The sequence below is a fragment of the Megalobrama amblycephala genome, linkage group LG9 (genome assembly GCF_018812025.1).
Source record: "Megalobrama amblycephala isolate DHTTF-2021 linkage group LG9, ASM1881202v1, whole genome shotgun sequence".
NCBI classification, from domain to species: Eukaryota; Metazoa; Chordata; class Actinopteri; order Cypriniformes; family Xenocyprididae; genus Megalobrama; species Megalobrama amblycephala.
Window position 1 is genome coordinate 28249217 of NC_063052.1, and position 19941 is coordinate 28269157.

The following is a 19941-nucleotide window of genomic DNA, read 5'->3' on the forward strand; positions in this document are numbered from 1 at the left end:
GATACATATAGAAAAACAAGTCTAAATATGGTCATCTCCTGGTCAGCTATCCAGGAGTTCCTTGCTATCCCAAAGACCTTCTCCTATGCTTGTAATACAAAAAGCAGGGACCATTCCCTGTCTCCCATTCTATCCTAGCAGAGCCTTGTTCCTTATATGGAAATGGTTCCGGTACATAAAGAAAACCATATGTTAAAACATAGGATATAGCTTCAACAGAGGACAAAGGACCCTCTGTCCACTTTCCTTCAATGCTGAGACCAACATGAAATCTATCAGTTGCCCCTTTTGGCAATAAAATTGCCACACCCAAGTCTCAGCATTACTTTTTTCATATACAAATAACATTTCTTCAGCAAACATTTCCTTCATTTTTCTTCAAAATTACTAACATTTAACAGTTCTATTCATCAAAGCATATTGAGAGGATACAAAGGTATTCATAGCACGATTAATCAAAGCTCTAATAAATGGAATAATACAACAGATAATAAATGCCATAATTAATAGGATTACACCTATAGGAATTAAAGCAGATACAAGCATTTGTTGCCATAATGTGATTCTTGAGCAATTCTAGTCATATTTTTTAAACCCTCTGACATTAAATGACCATCTGCGTCATTCTCAGGGATCTAGGTACAACAAGAGGTACCAACAATAACACACTGTCAGACACAGACGAGGACACAGAGGAGGTATAGTGTAACAGTGTTTATTAACAGAGGTTTCAGACACAGGTGATGACACAGGTAGAGAATCTTGACACGTAGAACTGACAATAGGTATAACAGTGATAACTTTCCTTGGCAGATGACGAAGGTGACACAGATGAAGACGGAGGACTCAGGACTGGAGAGGAAGACGATGAAGACAACAGTAGGTATAATGTTCAGGTAAGACGAGATCGAGTGACGTGTAGGGATCGGTGCAAGACCAGACAATGAGTGAATGGAACTGGTGTGCTTATATGTGGCTCTGGTGATGATGCACAGGTGTTCAGTATTCCGGTGATTGTGAACGAGTGGGCGTGGCGTAAGTGTCCGTGTCTGAAGGTGCCGGTTGTGTAGCCGTGACAGTACCCCCTCCTCCACGGGCGGCTCCTGACGGCTGGGAACGACGGCGGCGACGGGGTCTACCACGGCTTCGAGGAGCGGGACGGTCGGGATGTTCCTGGTGGAACTCGGTAAGTAGACTGGGGTCAAGGATATCCTGGCGGTTGACCCAGCATCGCTCCTCTGGGCCGTAGTTCTCCCAGTCCACTAGGTACTCCAGTTGGGACCCACGTCGCCGCGAGTCAAGGATAGCTCTCACCCGGTAGATGTTGGTGTCTTCATCGATGGCAGGAGGAGGAGGTACGGCATCATCACCAGGCTCTGTGGAAGGAGGAGACAAAGGGTCAGTGAAGGGTTTGAGAAGTGAAACATGGAAGGATGGTGAGATGCGGTACTGTGCTGGGAGTTGGAGACGGTAGGTCACTTCATTCAGCTGCCTCTCGATGGTGAATGGTCCGATGTACCGGGGACTCAGCTTACGGCAAGGCAGCCGGAGGCGGATGTCCCGAGTGGAGAGCCAAACTTGTTGTCCTGGTTGATATTGAGGAGTGGGTCGTCGGCGGGCGTCAGCTTGCTCCTTGTGCCTCCGGACTGCCTGCTGGAGGTGCACGTGAGCTGAGTCCCAGACCCTCTCGCTCTGTCGGAACCAGTGATCTACCGCTGGGATCTCCGAGGGCTCACCCGACCATGGAAACAAGGGAGGTTGGTATCCTAACACACACTGGAACGGGGTGAGCCCTGTGGTGGACTGCTGGAGGGAATTCTGGGCGTATTCGGCCCAGGGCAGATACTGGCTCCAACAGTCCTGGTTACGGTGACAGTAGACCCTCAGGAACCTCCCGATTTCCTGGATTTTCCGCTCAGTCTGGCCGTTGGTCTGAGGGTGGTATCCTGACGAGAGGCTGACGGATACCCCTAGGAGGCGGAAGAATGCGGTCCAGACCCGGGAGATGAACTGTGGTCCACGGTCAGAAACGATGTCTTCAGGTAAACCGAAGTGGCGGAAGACGTTGTGAAAGAGTGCCTCTGCCGTTTCGAAGGCCGTGGGTAGTCCTTTGAGAGGAATGAGCTTACAGGATTTCGAGAATCTATCCACCACAACGAGTATACAGGTGAATCCTTGAGAAGAAGGAAGATCTGCCATAAAGTCTATTCCAATGTGGGTCCAGGGTCGTTCTGGGATGGGCAGAGGCACAAGCTTTCCTTCAGGCAATCTCCTAGGGGTATCCGCGATGGCACAGACTGAGCAGCCCCTGATGTACCGGGAGATGTCCTGAGGCATGGATGGCCACCAATAACGTTGTTGAAGGAGCGAGAGGGTCCTTCTCCTGCCTGGGTGTCCAGAGCCCGGAGATGAGTGAGCTAAGTCCAAGAGGGTGATCCGGTGATGAGGTGGAAAGTACAATCTACCCTCTGGACCTCCCGGCGGAGCAGGTTGGAGAAGGTTCTCTTGTTGGATCTGTTGGTTGATGGTCCATTGGATAGGGCTTACGATCATGGCTGGAGGGAGGATAGGTTCTGGAGTTTCAGGATCGGGATCTGCCTGGTGAAGACGAGATAGAGCATCCGCACGGTTGTTCTGATCTCCTGGACGGTAGGTAACTTTGAAGTTGAATCTGGTGAAGAATAAAGCCCATCGGGCTTGGCGATGGTTGAGTCTTTTAGCGTCTCGTAGATATTCAAGGTTGCGGTGGTCAGTGATGACTTCAAACGGTAGTTTCGCTCCCTCCAGCCAATGTCGCCACTCCTCCAAGGCTAGCTTAATCGCCAGGAGCTCACGATTGCCAATGTCGTAATTCTGCTCCGCCGGGGATAGCTTCTTGGAATAGAAGGCGCATGGATGGAGTCGTGGAGGATCCCCCTGCCGCTGGGACAGTACCGCTCCAACCCCGGTGGAAGAGGCATCCACCTCAACGATGAACTGGTGGTTTGGGTCCGGATGGATCAGGATTGGAGCGGACTTGAAGGCGAGTTTCAACTGATGGAAGGCGTTCGTGGCCGCGGGGTTCCAGGACAGAGACTTGGCCCGGTTACGGAGAAGAGAGGTGAGTGGTGAACTGAGCATGCTGTAGTTGTTGATGAAACGGCGGTAGAAATTAGCAAAGCCCAGGAACCTCTGAAGCTCCTTGATGGTATTGGGTTGCTTCCAGTGAGTGATGGCTTCCACCTTCCCCTGGTCCATCTTCACACCATTGGGGTCGATGACATAACCCAGGAACTGGACTGAGGAGGTGTGGAATTCGCATTTTTCCAGTTTAAGGTAGAGTTGGTGTTCACGGAGTTTCTGGAGGACGAGTTTGACATGGTTCACATGGTCTTCATAACGATGAGAGTAGATGAGGATGTCGTCGATGTATACAATGACGAACTTGTTCAGGTAATCTCGGAAAACTTCATTCATATAATTCTGGAACACAGACGGACTATTGGACAACCCATACGGCATCACCTGATATTCGTAGTGCCCGGACGGGGTGATGAACGCGGTCTTCCACTCGTCCCCCTTCCGTATGCGAATCAGGTTGTAGGCACTCCTCAAGTCCAGTTTTGAGAACATGGTGGCTCCACGAAGTTGTTCCAGGGCAGCAGGGACCAGAGGAAGGGGATAGCTGAACTTAACTGTCTGTGAATTGAGATGGCGATAGTCAATACACGGCCGCAAGCCTCCGTCCTTCTTGGCCACGAAGAAGAAACTCGACGCGGCAGGGGAAGTCGATGGTCGTATGAATTCCTGCTTAAGGGCTTCTCGAACGTACTCCTCCATGGCCTTCTGCTCCGGGATGGACAATGGATATACTCGTCCCTTAGGTAACGTAGCCCCAGGCAGGAGGTCGATGGCGCAGTCCCATGGCCGATGAGGTGGAAGTTGGGTTGCCAACCGCTTACTGAAGACATCCTGGAACGCCCGATAAGCTGGAGGAATGGTTACTTGGACTTGGGTTTCTGGACTTTCAACTGAGGTGGATTGGACCGGTAGTGGTGGTTTTCTGGATGAAGAGGATGATTGAAGAACTTTTACAGGTAAGGTGATGCAGTGTTCATGGCAGTCCTTACCCCACTTGAGGATTTCACCAGTTGGCCAATGGATGTAAGGTTGGTGTTGGTTTAACCATGGGCGTCCCAGGATAATGTCAGCGGTTGACTCCTCCAGCACCATAAATGTGATGTCCTCCACATGCAAGTGACCGACGCGGAGGATGAGTGTGGGGGAGAAGTAACGGACATGACCTCGGCCCAGCGGTTTTCCCTGTATGGTCGTTATTTTCAGGTCGACGGGGCTGCGTTGACGTTTGGCATTCAGGAGATTGAGGGTTTGTTGGCTGATGAAGTTCCCCGCCGACCCGGAGTCGAGGAGGGCTTGTACTGAAACAGAAGATTGACAATGTCTTAGGTTCACCCAGGTTTTAGTTAAGCGTGCTGTTTGAGGAGGTAGTTGGATGGTACTCACCGCTGGACGAGGAGGTCGAACTGGACAGGTGGGTAGTTGATGTCCATCTCCCCCACAATACAAGCACAACCTTAAGTTGATGCGGCGTTGTCGTTCTGAGGTGGTGAGATGGTATGTATCAACTTGCATGGGTTCAGGTGCTGGAGGCGCGACAGATGGTGAGACGGGCGGAGAATTTACAGCGGGAGCGGTGTGAGTGCAAGCAGCGAGTCGTTGGGAGACCCGGATAGTTTTTTGGATCAAACTCTCTAATCCCAGGGAATCTTCATATACCACGATCAATTGTTGAACTTCTTCGCGTAATCCATGACGAAAGGTTGTGAGGAGAGCGGTCTCATTCCAGCCGCTGATATAGGCGAGGGTGCGGAAGCGCACGGCATATGAACTCACAGTCTCGTTCCTTTCTTGTCGAATGTTGAATAGCTGATCGTGAATGGATAAGTCAGCTGTCTGCTGGCCGAAGACTTCCTTTAACTGGGAACAGAATGAGGACACGGAACCAAGGATCGCAGAATTAGCTTCCCATAATGATTGGGCCCATTGCAGGGCTTTACCTGATAGTAGATTGATGATGAATGCCACCCGGCTTCTTTCGGTAGTGAATAGATGAGTATTGGCTTCCAAGTAAAGAGAGCATTGTAGTAGGAACCCGCTGCAATCCTCCGCCGCGCCGCTGTATGTCGCTGGTTTGGCCATGGGACTCGCAGGGGCAGCTGAAGAAGTGATCGGTGGAGTGGGTGTTGATGATGACGGTGCGGTGGTTGTGGTATTTAGAAGGAGTGAGGACCGTACAGCGTTGACCAGTGCCAGGAAGGGATCCGCTGTGCGGTCCCCGCCTGTGTCTGAAGAGCTCTGCATTTGGTCTGGTCTTCTGTCAGACACAGACGAGGACACAGAGGAGGTATAGTGTAACAGTGTTTATTAACAGAGGTTTCAGACACAGGTGATGACACAGGTAGAGAATCTTGACACGTAGAACTGACAATAGGTATAACAGTGATAACTTTCCTTGGCAGATGACGAAGGTGACACAGATGAAGACGGAGGACTCAGGACTGGAGAGGAAGACGATGAAGACAACAGTAGGTATAATGTTCAGGTAAGACGAGATCGAGTGACGTGTAGGGATCGGTGCAAGACCAGACAATGAGTGAATGGAACTGGTGTGCTTATATGTGGCTCTGGTGATGATGCACAGGTGTTCAGTATTCCGGTGATTGTGAACGAGTGGGCGTGGCGTAAGTGTCCGTGTCTGAAGGTGCCGGTTGTGTAGCCGTGACACACACACTCCTCCCCCTGCCGCCGTTAATTGATCTAAGACCAGCCTGTTTTGCAGGGCAGTTAAACGGACCCCTCTGAGTTCCTGTTGAACACCAGCCAATGTGTCTCTTGTAGTATTGATAAATGAAATTAGCTCATATCTTGTAACCTCAACTTCAATTTGAAGACTAGAAACACCTACTCCTGGAAACATTGCTTCAAAGAATCTTTCAGTACCATTCCAGAGTCGATGTTCCATTGGTACTGGATTATCTCTACTCAAACTACTAGTTGAACTGCGACCAGAGAGGGAGTGTTTCTTTTTCTGTTTTTGTTTTGTCATAACGTGAGGTTTGTGTGGTCTAATAACCATGGAATATTCTTCCAAAGTTACTAGAGCACATCTTCCACTCCAATCTTCTGGAAGAGTAGTGTAGACTCTATGTCCACACAGCCAAAACCAATCTTTGATAGCTCTAGTTCCCCATGAAGCAGGAGCATATCTATAGCAATTTTGACCTGGCACAAGTGCACAATATTTAGAACACACATCTTGAATAAAAGGATTAGCCCATCCATAAGCAATCATAGTAGATATAGGTAGGGCTGTAGTCAAGTCCACCTTTGTCGAGTCCAAGTCAAGTCCAAGTCCAAAAGGTTTGAGTCCAAGTCAAGACCAAGTCCAAAGAGGTTCAAGTCCAAGTCAAGTCCAAGTCCAAAAGGTTCGATTCCAAGTCAAGTCCGAGTCCAAATGAGACAGTCAAGACAGAGACAGAAAAAAAAGAATCCTTTTCAAGACCACGTACATAACTATTGATAATTTATGTGATTAGAGAGACAGCATATCTTAGATTCTAAAATAATCATTATTACTTGTTTTTAAATTCTCTACAACTGGTTCCCAAACATTTTACAGTCGCGTACACCCTGAGGCATTTAACATTCTTCTGCATACCCCTTCTCTTCCACTTAGACTGCTGCAATCACACCTTTTCCATTAAGGGACAATATTTTCCCCTTTAAACTGATTGTGCATTAAAGTGCTTTTTTTACCTCTATAAATATCTTTATAAAATAAATAAATGTTTAAAATTAAAAATGTCCAAAAGAGAAATAAGCAATGATGTTAAAACTTGTGATATTTTTAAATATTGAACTAAGTAGGTGGCGGTAAGTCACTGTCTTAATGAGTGAGTCATCGAGTCATTCATTCATTCATTCAGTAACGAAGCAAGTGGCGGTATTTTTGAAAGGGTAATTGAATCATTGACTCTCATTGTTTTTACACAGCCACAGATTCGTTCACAAAACATCGATATGAGTCTCAGTTCTGCTGTGGCTTTCGTTTGAACTAGAGATGCGCTGATTGCAATTTTCTTGGCCGATTCCGATTTCCGATTTTTGGATAGTGTGATCTGCCAATACCTATTTTTGCTGATTCTGATTTTCTTTCTAAGAACTATAATTGACAACATTTACAAAATCTACCTTTCTTCAATGCAAAATTTTATTTTCATAAAAAAAGTACAAATAAGTAATAAAATAAGAAATGCAAAAAAAAAAAAAATGCAAACAGCACAAATAAATGCAATAGAATAGAGAGCTATGAAACTAAGTTTTTCAGGTTAAATAGGTTTTTATTTAGATAAGAAATACTACAGAAATTAAAGTAATCAAATGTAAAATAACACATCCATTACCTTAATTTCTGTATTTTTTTTATTCTAAATATTAAATAAAGATTTATTCTTACAATTAAAGTTAAAAACGTATTCAGTCAAGAGCAGAACGTGATTTTCTTTGTATTTTGTTCTTTAAATAACATGACAGACAGCAGCAGGAATATTGTACTGCTGTCCCTTTAAGAGTTTATGAATGGACTCAATACTGTTACACAACATGCATTCTCTTTCTTAGCTATTTAACGCTCGGAATTGGAAAGATGTGAGACTGACCTGCTGGACTCGGTCAAGACTAACTAGAACTTTTGGCGAGACCAATGACCAAGTCCGAGACAAGTCCGAGTGCAAATACCACCGAGTCTGAGACGAGTCCGAGACAACAGAAAAATGTCTCGAGTCCAAGACCGGACTCGAGTACTACAGCACTAGATATAGGATGTGGTGTTCCTTTAGAACACTCAGTCATATTAGCTTTTGGATAATGCAAAATACAACCCATACAACAAGACATATTTTCTATCTCGCAATGATGGTATGTTCGATTAAATTTACTTTCAGGTATTACCCCCAGTCTCACTGTTCCAGTTTCTCTTTCCATACACAACAGTGAGTCTGGAATAGAGCCAATGGTTGTCACTTTAGCATGCACTTGTGTTGCAAGCATCATTATTCTACTTTTTCCACAACTCCATATTGCAGTTCTATTTGGAGCCATCATTCCGGTAATGCTAATGAAAAGAGGGCATTCTAATTCTTCTTCTGTTCTTGGTGATTTAACCTCTACATGTGGTCCAGAGACACTATGTGGCATTTTTGTGCAAACATAAGTCACCTGTTTTTCCTTCAGATTTGGCAGTGTAGTTGGCTAATTCTCCACCACATATTAGCTGCGAAGGCATGTGGTTCTTCTTCATAATGTACCCAAGTTTCATTACCAGTGCTAACAGCAGCTTCTATGTGAATAAACACATTTGTCAGCACAACCAGGTAAAATATCAATTTAGTAATCATGGCTAGAGAGCTTTGATGATAATTATTGCTGGTTCTAGATCTCTAGCAATCTCTTTCTTCTTCTCCTCGTTGAACGTCTTGGTTCACCTTCCTTCGGATCTTTCCTTGGCTCACTGGCTTCCTCCTCCTCATTGACCAGAACGTTCCCCTGGGATGGAGCTGCTTTCAGTCGACTGGCATGGATCCACTGCGGCTGGAAGTCAGTCAGCACTCTTGTTCTCATCACAGCAATCACCGTGGCAGACCCCAGATACTTCGGCTCACCCAGTTTTGTGGGCTTCAGACACTTTATCAGCACCTGTTGTCCTGGAACGAAAGGATGGTGGGTTTTTTCTGCAGGAAGAGGGAGAGAGAGAGACACATCACAATTGATGCTATTCAAAGTTTTAATTAGGGAATCCACATAATCCGTGATGATCCCCTCCGTGTCACCTGTGGAAAAATTGCCAGCGCGACCTCTGACCCATGGGGTCGGGAAAGGTCTACCCATAAGGATTTCAAATGGAGACATCTTTTTTGTTGCTGATGGTGACATTCTAATTTCTGTCAATACGGCAGGCAGCAGATCAACCCAATTTCAGCCTGTATCAAGACACGCTTTATTAAGCCGATCTTTGATAACCCTATTCATGTTCTCAACTTGTCCACTAGATGGAGCGTGAAACGGTATATGCAATGACCAGGTAATATTAAGATTTAATATTTAATTAATTAATATTAAAATCAATTTGCAAGTGTTGGAATGGTAGCTCAGGATGTGGTAAAGAGTCATGTTTAGTTGCCTTGTGCTTGTTGGCTTGAGCACACACCAGGCACGCATCCAATATCAACAGAGTATTTCTTCGAACATTTGCTATGCAATAAGATCGATTCAACATTTGTATCACTTTCTTTTTTGACACATGTGATACACCAAGATAATGTCTACATAGCATAACAATCGCAGATGCAGGTAGTGCAAGTCTACCCTGTTTGTCTCTCAAGATTCCAGCTTGATCTAGTTTTACTTCATTGTCTGAGCAGTAAGTCAAATCAGCTTGCGTAGGGTTAGCTTGTAATATTTTAATGTCCAAATCATTAATCAATAATGAATTCATCATAGGAACATCTGTGCCCCTTTCACTTACATGTGGACTTAATATCACTTCTTTAGCAGCCCATTTCGCTACTTCATCTACAAATCTATTTCCTTTGGCCTCATCTGTTTCTCCTGACGTATGTCCTGCTACTTTGATAACAGCGAGTTTTGATGGTTGTTGTGCTGCATTAATGAGCTCTGCTACAATAAAATGGTGAGCAATTGGCTTTCCATCTGAGGTTTTAAAATTTCTTTCTTCCCACAATTTAGCAAAGTCATGTACTATGCTATACGCATATTTAGAGTCAGTGTATATATTAACACACTGATCTTTTGCCAATTGACAAGCTCTCGTTAAAGCAATTAATTCTGCAACTTGTGCTGACATGTATGGCAAAGAGTATGCCTCAATTACACGATCAGGTAATTCAACAATAGCATACCCACACAAGTATACATTATCATTTGGCTTGAAACAGGATCCATCAATATACCAATTCTTCCCCTCCTCCAGGACAGATGTAGAAACATCTGGCCTGCAGGCAGTCGAAATCTGGATTCTGTCTAGGCAATCGTGGTCATCACTCTCAAATTCACCTTGCGTCAGCAACCTGTGCAAATGTACAGTAGGGCCATGAATAACAGAAGTTGGTTTCAAAATCAAATTAGCAGTAGCTAATAATATAGCCTCATAGCCAGAGCAGCGTTGAGCAGTCTTATGTTGAGTAGAAATATTACTCATAATGACTCCTACCTGATGAGAGGTGTGCACTATCAATTTATGTGATAACACAATTTTTTCAGCATCTTGCACCATGATCGCCGTGGCAGCCACTGCACGCAAACAAGCAGTGTTTTAGACCCCCACTTTCATGCATGTACAGGTGAAAGTCTTGAGTGTAACTTGGGAGGCAGAGTGCAGGAGGTTTCATAAGGGAGGATTTCAAATGTCTGAATGCTTGGTCCATCTCAGCTGTCCATGTAATGTCCTCTGTGTCCCCCAGAGTAGCAGTTCATAGGATTTTGTCATACATGGAACAGTTGGGCACCCATGATCGGCAATAGTTAACCAGTCCCAGGAAGCTTTGCATCTGCTTCCGTGTCGATGGGTGCTTGAAGGTAGCAATAGCTTTCACTCTGTCAGCAGACAATTGCACTTTGCCCTGTGACAGTTCATGTCCAAGGAATTCGACCCTCCTCTGTACCCACTGTAGTTTCTCTCTTGATGCCTTGAAACCAGCCTCTGCCAAAATGTTGCAGACAATTTTAGAGGCAGCAGCACACATGTCCTCAGTTGCACCAGTGATAAGGATGTCATCTGCATATTGAAGCAGACAGGTGTTTGGAGGAAGTTTGGCATTTTTCAGTGTTGCGTGCACTACAGCAGAGAAAACAGCCGGAGAATCTCTGAACCCTTGTGGGAGTCTTGTCCACGTTAATTGCGAATTTTCCAAGGTAAAACCAAACAATGGCTGAGTTCGGCGATCAACAGGAATGCTGAAGAAGGCACTGGAAATATCTAGAACTGTAAAAAAAATTAATGTTCAGAAGGAATAGAATTAATTATAGTTTGCACATCAGGTACAATAGGAGACAATGGTGTTACCAACTCATTAACTTTTCTCAAATCTTGAGTTAAATGCCAAGAACCATTTGCTTTCTTATTTGGATTAATTGGTGTATTATAAGGTGAATGAGTGTGCACCAGGATGCCTTGAGCCAATAATTTATCGATAACAGGAAGAATACCCTCCACCTTTTCTTTTGAGAGGGGCTATTTTTTTCTGATACACAGGCTTGTCTGTTATTAGTTTAGCAACATAGGGCTGGACATCAATGAATCCTGCGTCATCCTTATGGGCCGCCCACAACTTGGGGTTGACGCCCTCAATTTTCTGTTTGAGCTCAGTTGCAGAATCGTCCTCAAGGAGAGCAGTTCCTGTATCAACAGTGAGAGAGAAGGCTGCAGGAAACATAAGTTGTAGAGAATCAGCATTAAAATGAAGTTGAATACCTAATTTATGCATGAGATCCCTACCAAGAAGAGAAAATGGCGATAATGGGATAATTGCAAAAGCACGCATTTTAAATAATGATGGGATATCATTAGAAGTAACCGGAAATGTTGGTGTCATTTCACATTTCACAGGCACACCGTTGATTCCCACAGAGTTTACATGTTTTCCTGTAATCAAGCCCTCATAAACAAGAGAAGATAACGATGAGATTGTCGCCCTAGTATCTAAGAGAAAAACATAGGTTTTATGGCCAACATTTAATTCAATAAATGGCAAAACAGTTGACACATTCGTATAACTCAAAGAAATCAGTGAAAAATTATCAGAGGAGGGCTCAGTCGAACTCAGTCATTGTGGCCAGGAAATGGGATACACTGGATTTTGTCTGTCAGTCTTTGCAGAAGGGAGCGCAAGTGGGGGCTTTTGCTTAGAGCCACCACCCGAGCCCTTCTTCTTCTGCTTTTCTGACCTCTGCTTCAAATCCCAAGCCTTTTTCTTACAGTCACGTTACAGATGTCCTGGCTTGCCACAATAAAAACAGTGTCTCACATTTCCAAATTGTTGCGGACGAGGATTCACAGCAGCATTAACTTGAAGCATTGCAGGAGTTTTGCCCCTGGAGACATCAAAGGCTCCAGCAGAGGAAAGCTCACGCAAGCGTCGTCCCAATTCATCAACAGAAATGGTAGTAATATTTGGAGTAGTTATACGAATTAACTGTGCAGTGTCTTTGTTCATATTATTTAGGAACGTATTTAAGAACAATGGACAACTTTGATCAATAGGAATCGCAGACTCCTCAACCCATGCATGTTTAAATCTATTAACCCTTTGATGTACAACATGGGTCAAAAATGACCCGGCTGAGCTTTTATTTTCTATATCTTTGCAAGAAATTAATTTCATCATTCAATATTCCAGGTATTACTCAATTAACTTGTTTTTGAGCATCACAAATCCTCATTTTCATTTTTTCTTTCTTACTTTTTTAATAAAAATAATTTTTGTATCACTACCCTTCTAATGCGCAACATGGGTCAAAAATGACCCGTATTCATTTCCTATGTAATTTTAATAACGGTTGAGTGTTTCTTTGCTGAATCTTTAAAAGAACTGTATTTTATCATTTATTTATTCCAGGTATTCCTTAAATATCTTGTTTTTGATTGTCAAAAATCATTATGTTCATTTTTTCTTTCTTACTTTATAAACAAACACAGTTTTTGTTTGTCTACATCAATTTTACACACATGGGTCAAAAATGACCCGTATTCGTTTCCTATGGAATTTCAGTCATGACTGAGTGTTTATTCGCTGAATCTTTGAAAGAAATGTATTTTATCATTTATTTATTTCAGGTATTACTTAAAGGTACAGATTGTAGGACCTGCCACTAGAGGGCGCACTACCAAAACAATAACAATCGCGTGGTTTGATGACGCTAAGAAGGTGCGTGGAATGATGGGATTTGTTGTCTTCTACCCAACCGCTGACGGCCATCAATCAGACGATAAGATAAATCATGGATTTAACGGATGAGGTAAAGTTTTATAAATGTTGTGTTTGATGTCATAGTTTTATTATATTGAATTAGACCCGAGTAATGGAAGGTTTACAACGAATCTTTAGTCATAGATGTTAGAATATTTGTCCAATTCGATGGTGTGATAACACAGCACAGTTTCAAGTGTTCAAATCAGTATTAATAAATGTTATTTTGAACTTACCAATATCATTTGCATTAATGATTGATTCATATTTCTGTATAACACTAACTGTATTTATTTACATTGTTTAACTTGTCAGGTGAAATAAGGCAGTGTAAATAAAGCAGTAAATAACCAAATGCAGTAACACTGCACCTGCATAAACTTTAGTCTTCAAGAAAACACATTTTTAATATATAAAATGAAGCATGGTGAATTGCAACTTCATTATGACCTAAGAATATGCACTTCACATAGTTATGTAAACTATTAAAAACATTTAATATTTTAAATTGTATATAATTATGCATTGTCAGCAATATTGTAATATCTGTTTATATACATTTGTTTATATTTGTTTTGATGACATTTGACTGTGTTGCACAGGGAGACACAGATAGCTCTGTACTTGACTTTTCCATGTCAAAGGCTGATGAGACCTGGAGTCCTCCTCAGAGCAGCTGGCAGGAAGCATCACGTAGAAGAGCTACAGGTGCAGACAACAGTAAAAAGAAAGGGACAGGAAGAGCCAAAGGGTCAGGAAGAGCCAAAGGGACAGGAAGAGCTTCCAGAGTGGGAGAAACAGCTGAAGCTGCTGAACCCAGCTGTGGTGCTGCAGGAGGAAGATCAGTAAGTAGACGGAGAAGGTCTACAAGGGGACGACAGGCAGCTAGAGGGAGAGGAAGCACGGCATCATCTGGACTGGGTGAAGAGGACAGATTGAGGGTGTCTAGGCTGCAAGAGGAAAGGAGGTTGATGACACAAGTGCGTATGGACATACTTTAATTTTAAACAGTTATAAAATGAACAGTTTCTTAGTTTGGCATTACATTTTTTTTTTTTTTTCAGGAGATTGTAGGAAACATGAACCTGGATGAAGCTCAGGGACTCTTACAACGAGTTTTAAATAGAGAACCAGGTCTCATGTTTGATGTTCTTCAACCACCCATTTGTGAGGAACAACAACTACAACATGGTGTTCAATGATGTTCCTGTACAAGATGCATTGAAATGCCAACAGATCTTGAAAAGAAATGTTGTGGCATGACACAGAGCACATGTGTAAGTGTGTTGCCCCACATGTCACTGTACATATTAGATGAACACGTATTGCGTTTGTCCCGTCGTTTAAGAAATGACATATCCGCGACACACAGGAACCTGGGGATGACAACCGTGAGTACCGCTATGCTGCTTACATAAATTTTGTCTTGTGGCAGTGTGGTTCACTTGGGGCAGGAAACCGTGTGGTCATCCCCAGCTGCTGTGTGCGCAGAATCCGTGAAAAATTTCCAGACCCAAATGGCCAGTACACTGGATTCATTGCTGCTGTGTTATAATTTAAGAAGCATGCTGCTGACCTTGTTCTCCTGTAGTTATATTTATTTATTTTGTTTTTATGTAACATTCTAATTTATGTTCCTTTGTTAGTTTTTTTCCACTATATAATTGTTAATTTTTGGATTAAAAAATTTAAAGGATATAATATTATTTTATGTTGCCTACTTCATACAAATCTGTATTTCATACAAAAATAGTTGGAAAATAAAAAACTGTTTTCTATTTGAAGTATTTATTAATAATAACAACAAGAAAATATTTTTTTCTTTATAACACATTTTACATTACTTACAATTTATGTACATAACTTAGAGCACCTATCAGAGGTGGCCCGTTTACATAAATATGAAGGTATATGAATCAAGTTTCTAAGTCGAATTTTGAAAGACAACAATAGCTTGGCTGGCACATTTGAAACTCAAGAGTTTAGATTGCTGAGGTTCTACTTTAGTCTTCATCTCTTGACTCTGGTTGTGTAGAGCTTGCCCCTTTTGGAAAAGAAAGAAGTCAAAACATAGCAATCAGATGAATAAGAATAAAAGCAATGTTATATTATAGCTGTGAATGTGAACTACTAAGTGTGGGACATTTTTTGCAATTCATACCTATGCCCCTACTGACATGTGACTCAAGAATGCTGTCAATTGAAGGAGGTTGGACACTTGGAAGGAGGCCCAGTGTCCGGGGATCCTCAGGCCTTGGAACCCTATATCTTGGCATCCCCATATCAGCCTGAATTCTTGCACGCACAATTGCCGCTTGCAGATCAGGAATGTAGCTGTAGTCTTTTGCCACCTTTAACGCAACCTTTAACTGTCTGCGAAAGCTGTAATAAAAAATTGCCTTTACACATAAAATATTCTCCAGCAATACATGGTTAAAACAAATATGAATAACAGTACAGCAAGTTCAACATTCAACTGTGAGTGATTGACATTAATTTTTATTTAGCTTACATCTTTTGGCCATTTTTGTTAAGCAATGGTGGTCGGTCTTTATGGTGGTTATAATCCAGGGTTGCCAGGAGAATTCTTGCCTGATAGACCAGCGGTGAGAAGCTGAACCGCTTGCTGGCGTACATGAGCAAGTGGTTGTGGAATGATTCAAGCTGACAGGTCGATCTGGACAAACATATTTCAAGTACATTACCAAACATTTATCAAACACACTTACTATTTTGAAAAGTGAAGACTACTGAAAATGTGATGAAATACATTCTGTTTCGAAACAGACAGGCTTGCTACCCACATGGAAAGAACCTATATGTGGATATATGCGCATATATGAAACCTATATGCAGTGTATATGTACATATATGCTGCATATATGCACATATATGATAATATATATGCTGCATATATGCGCATATATACTGCATATATGCTATATATATGCTGCATATATGCGCATATATACTGCATATATGCTATATATATGCTGCATATATGCGTATATATACTGCATATATGTGTATATATGCCACATATAGGCAAAATTGAGGTGCATATATGTGCATATACAGGAAATATAGGTCTCCTGTATTGCTTCTTCATATCCATATATATGCCCTATACATACAAGATATGTCTTCTATATAGCTAATGGCAGGATCTGGTCATTTTGTAGCTCATATCTCATTTTTGACTGTCATACATGATGCCTAGCTCATATTTTCTATTATCAAGGCAAAAACTAAGAATTAACGAAAAAAATTATGCAAGAACTTATGTATGTGCGAATGTAGCAGTTATGTATTTAGACAATTATTTTGTGATTCCACTTGCCATGACCATATTTGGGTTTTCCTGCCACCATGCTGACTTGGGGTGTTGACGCACTTTGCTGCTTCCCAGTCTGCATGAGACATCACAGCGGTAGGTCGCACAAAGTTTTTGCGGTGATTCAATTAAGGCCATGTTTCATGTAACAGCTGAATTCACATGATATATTTGTATGATTGTAATCCAAAACCCCTCTGTGATGTACATTCAGATGTTTCGTTGATTATTTTTCTTTACTTAAGTTACTTTTAATATCTCTCTTTCTCAGCGTTGTGCGTTGCTGCCGCATGCTGTTTGTATGCTGCACAAGTCCTCATATATTGCCATTTGTGTTATACAGAATAAAGTGAGGACCTGATGGCAAGATTTTTCGCAGTCTGTCTTTGATTATGACACAACGCAGAAAACACACCGCTACACGAACACGTGAAATTGGTCCCACATGGAAAAAACCTATATAAACATATATGTTTCAATATAGGTTTGATATAGGTTTTTAATATATGTGACATATATAAAATTGGCCGTTTTCCTATATTATGTGTACATATATGTACATATATGTGTATATATATATATATGTGTGCATATATGTGTACATATATGTGTGCATATATGTGTACATATATGTGTGCATATATGTGTACATATATGTGTGCATATATGTGTACATATATGTGTGCATATATGTGTACATATATGTGTGCATATATGTGTACATATATGTACATATAATATAGGAAAACGGCCAATTTTATATATGTCACATATATGTAAAACCTATATCAAAACCTATATTGAAACATATATGTTTATATAGGTTTTTTCCATGTGGGTATGAGGAGTTACCTGAAAGGTAAATATCTGTGAATATTTCTGAGCAAACTCTTATTGAGAACTACAGCTTCCAGTGCCTTGTGAGCTTTAGAACCACTCTCCAGCCATTGCTTGTCTTGGTTCTCTGGTAGGTTGCCATGAAGGCAGTGTCCAAGGTACCATTCGTGCTCGTTTGTCACATGATGAAGCACACTGCTCCATAGTTTCTAAAGTACAAATCTTGTGATTAGACCATGAAGTCAAAGAATAAAAAAAATTTATATTGTATGAATTGTAGTGTACATTTTTACATTTTTTTTGTATTTAGTCGCAGGAAGAGGTGTCCAGAAATGTGACGATGAGTATTACTTACAAGAAACTCCTGTACCGTGTCTGCCTTTTTACAGCAGAACCAGAAGTGATTTACAATGTCTTTCACCCAGTGCAGCAGGATCTTTTGTCCAGATTGCTGAGCTGCCTAAGTATACATATAACAGATGTGTTTAATTGCATATCATAATAAAACATTAGATTTTACAAATAAGCACAAACCTACAAAAGAAAAAGATTCAAGTACTTAAAATACATACTGCAGAAATCTTCTTGGCTAAATTCTTGGCTCCATGCCATATGTCCCACGAGTGTACAACTCCTGTGCCCTTATATCGTCCAGTCGTTTGATCTTGTAATGAAAAACAAAACAACATATAATTCATAAACACCTGATAAATAGATACTACTTTTTTTTACTGTATATGGTGGACTATGAAGTATCAACTTACTCATAGTAGATGCAATTTGTGCATGAGCATCGGTGCATATTTCTGAAATCTTCAGTTCTCTAAGAAGCTTGTCCATTGTGGTTACAAACGCCTCTTTCTCCATGATGACAGAATTCCGCCCAGTCTGCCTTTTATCTATAGTCACAACAGAGATGATTTCCTTTGAATCATTCTCCATTGTGGTGTAAGAGCAATACTGGGCACAGTAGCCAGGGCTATCCATTCGTCCATCAGCTGTACATGTCACAATAAATCAACAAATGAGAACTGAATTAATATTCAAAACAAGGAAGAACAATATAACAAAGTAATGACAATATGCTAAAAAATTTGTAATTTTATGCTTTTTACAAAAATACTTAGAATATAATGCATTACACATTTTTACTCTAAAAATTTCATGAGGTTATTGCGTAGATCAGGGGTCCCCAAACTTGTTCCTGGAGGGCCGGTGTCCTGCAGAGATTAGCTCCAACTTGCATCAGCACGCCTTCCTGGAAGTTTCTAGTATGCTTAGTAGGACCTTAATTAGCTGCTTCAGGTGTGTATGATTAGGGTTGGAGCTAAACTCTGCAGAGACACCGGCCCTTCAGGAGCAGGAATGGTGACCCCTGGCATAGATTATTTACCTTTTACAAAATCATAGGTAATCATACCTAATATGACTACACCATCATTACTCTTCAGACGTTGAATGGCAGCCGAACTCTTGCTCTCCCACATGTCCTTTATCGCTCCTAAGCAGTAGGTGTCCTGAATGTTATAGAATGTAGCCTTACCTACAAAGCCCATGTTCATGTAATTGAACAGGTGTGACATTTTGTAGTAGTTATTTCCTGACAGCAGAATGTTAGTGGCCATCATGAAGTCTCCTGCCTGCATTCCAAATTTGAGCATGGGCTGTGAATTCCAAGTCCACACTTTGTGCCCATTTGAACATATCTTTAAAACAAAGATACAGAAGATTAACTCAAATGCATACAAACTGTGAAATTCTCATTTTACATGAACTACTTGCGTTGAATTATTCAACTGTATATACATTCATATTCAAAAATTAAAACTTTTAAAGTATGCCTTCGAACATATTATATAAAATACCTTTGATAAAGTATCACAAATCAATTGTTAATAGGTGATACACATTAAAAGTTGTTGTGTGACATGCATCTGTTACCATAATGTTTTTTTTTTTCATGTATTTTTGCTACTATGAAGAATTAAAAAAAAAAAAACAGTTACCCATTGTAAGACACTTGCTGTTCCCCTGGAAGTCAGATGTATTTCAAATGGAGGTGAAGCCTGACAGGTTTCTTTTGTCATTTTGTTAATGAAATTACACTTCAGTACAGGTAGCTGTAGATGTGTGACCAGTTGTTTCAACTGGGCTTCATAAACAATAGATGCCCGTTGTCCAATTATGTCCTCCTCAGACATGACTCTGTGGCTAGCAGAAGATGAAGGGACATGTTGCTCACATAGGAATGGCACTTCATCCTCTGGTGTGAGATGTACTGTCTCTTCCAGACCAATTACAGGAAGCGTCTCAATTTTCCGAAAATCCATAGTTCCTTCACCTGTTCTGTATATATAAAAACACTTAATATTACCATGTGCTGTTTAAAGAATAATTACTATAATTTCAATTTGATCTAAAATAGATATAATGACAATGCAATGACTGGGCATACGTGCAAAAGAATGACAACAGTCAGTCACAGTCAGTCATTCAACTGATGTTGCCATTAATGTGATTTTTTAATTATGGTGTAAAACAGATACCTAGGAATTATTTAATATGTCTACTTTTATCAAGCCAAAAAATATGATTCTTGCAGACAAACCTAAGACAGATAGAGGGAACATAGTCCTCAGAACTGCTGTCATCACTTTCTTTTCCCCATGTTGAATCATGTGGATCTCTAAAATCAATCCTGCAAATGTAACAGTAGTAATAGTAATA

The 19941-nt window shown here is 41.4% G+C and overlaps 1 long non-coding RNA gene across 1 annotated transcript; it reads right to left on the minus strand.

Moving 5' to 3' along the window:
- Nucleotides 1-14938: 14938 nt before the first annotated feature.
- On the minus strand, nt 14939-17874 carry LOC125274602. The gene is made up of 4 exons (XR_007186288.1): nt 17787-17874; nt 17230-17674; nt 15556-15720; nt 14939-15425 (listed from the first exon to the last, which is right to left on the minus strand). It is a non-coding gene; the product is annotated as an uncharacterized LOC125274602 (long non-coding RNA).
- Between the last annotated feature and the right edge of the window lie 2067 nt (nt 17875-19941).